The sequence below is a fragment of the Octopus bimaculoides genome, chromosome 15, assembly GCF_001194135.2.
Source record: "Octopus bimaculoides isolate UCB-OBI-ISO-001 chromosome 15, ASM119413v2, whole genome shotgun sequence".
Taxonomy (NCBI): Eukaryota; Metazoa; Mollusca; class Cephalopoda; order Octopoda; family Octopodidae; genus Octopus; species Octopus bimaculoides.
In genome coordinates, this window is record NC_068995.1 from 43,506,526 (window position 1) to 43,507,891 (window position 1,366).

Sequence of the window (1,366 nt, forward strand, 5' to 3'; positions counted from 1 at the left end):
AACACTCAATATTTCATCTACATTCAATACTTTATTTCATGGTGCCATCCATTTTTATTTTATTTTATATTATATATTGTATATTATATTATATATTGTATATTCCATATTCTATACCCCACATTAGTTCTGCAGGAATATAAATAAAACATAAAAAACAGACAGTGTTGGAACTCTTTTAAGCAAAATAATATATTCCTCTATACACAATCATACAAAAAAATCCACCTTTTTTTGTATTTATTTTTACTCGCATATATATATATATATATATATATATATATGTATGTATATATACGACAGGCTTCTTTCAGTTTCCGCCTACCAAATCCACTCGCAAAGCTTTGCACGATGTGAGGTTATAGTAGAAAACACCAGCCCAATGTGCCACGCAGTGGGACTGAACCCGGAACCATGTGGTTGAGAAGCAAGCTTCTGATCATACAGCCAGACCTGCACCTTAATTATCATTTTCCGAAGGCTGTTCTTATGTGGCTGGAAAGTTTCGGGATTTCCCTTCATCAAACACGGCCCACAAACGTTCACTATTGTTGAATTGATACACGAATTGCATTTAAGGAGCTTTTAATAAAATCCTTTCCGTTTACGCAAAAACTTAAGGAACAAAGCTTTGTTCTGTTATAAGGCTGTTAGAATTTTTAATGTATACCACATAATTCCTTCTTTGCAATACGGTATTTTTACAATCGATTTCCAGCCTGCTGTTTGAATTAGTTGAGGTTCTTGACTCCAGCATAATATTCTATTTACTTGAATCTTTTTCACATTAGGCATATATTGTTCTTTACTACACGTTATTGTAGTCTAAAAGTAGATATTTAATTATAGTTTTCTACCTAAAGGAGGCTATTCTCTTCTTTCAAAAACTTCTTTGATTTCGCATCTTTTTTTCTTTTATCTCATGCTATATCCCCATATTACTCTTCTCCCTACCTTTATTTCATGTTCTGTTGTATCTTATCTTGTTATTGATTTCATTACGGAATGAAATATCCTGGATTCTGATATTTCAATGGAAGTAGGTGTTAGGAAAATATCTACTTCCTGTTGTAAGTATAGAAACTGCTGCATAGAGACTTTCGTTTAATTCGACGGTATTGAGGTTCCCAAGCATTTTCTTTGAATTTTTCGAAACAGGTTTACCTTGTCTTGCTATTTTAGTGTTTCATTTAATCATCATATGTTCCATTCCTTTGTATTGAGCAAGAATTCTTGTTTTCGCTTCTTCAAATATATCCGCCTTTAGAATGTCATGTCATGTTCATAAATACACATCTATCTCCCCCTCTCATTCTTTCTTCAAATGTTCTTCGCCTCTCCCCTTCTACTATATATATATATATAT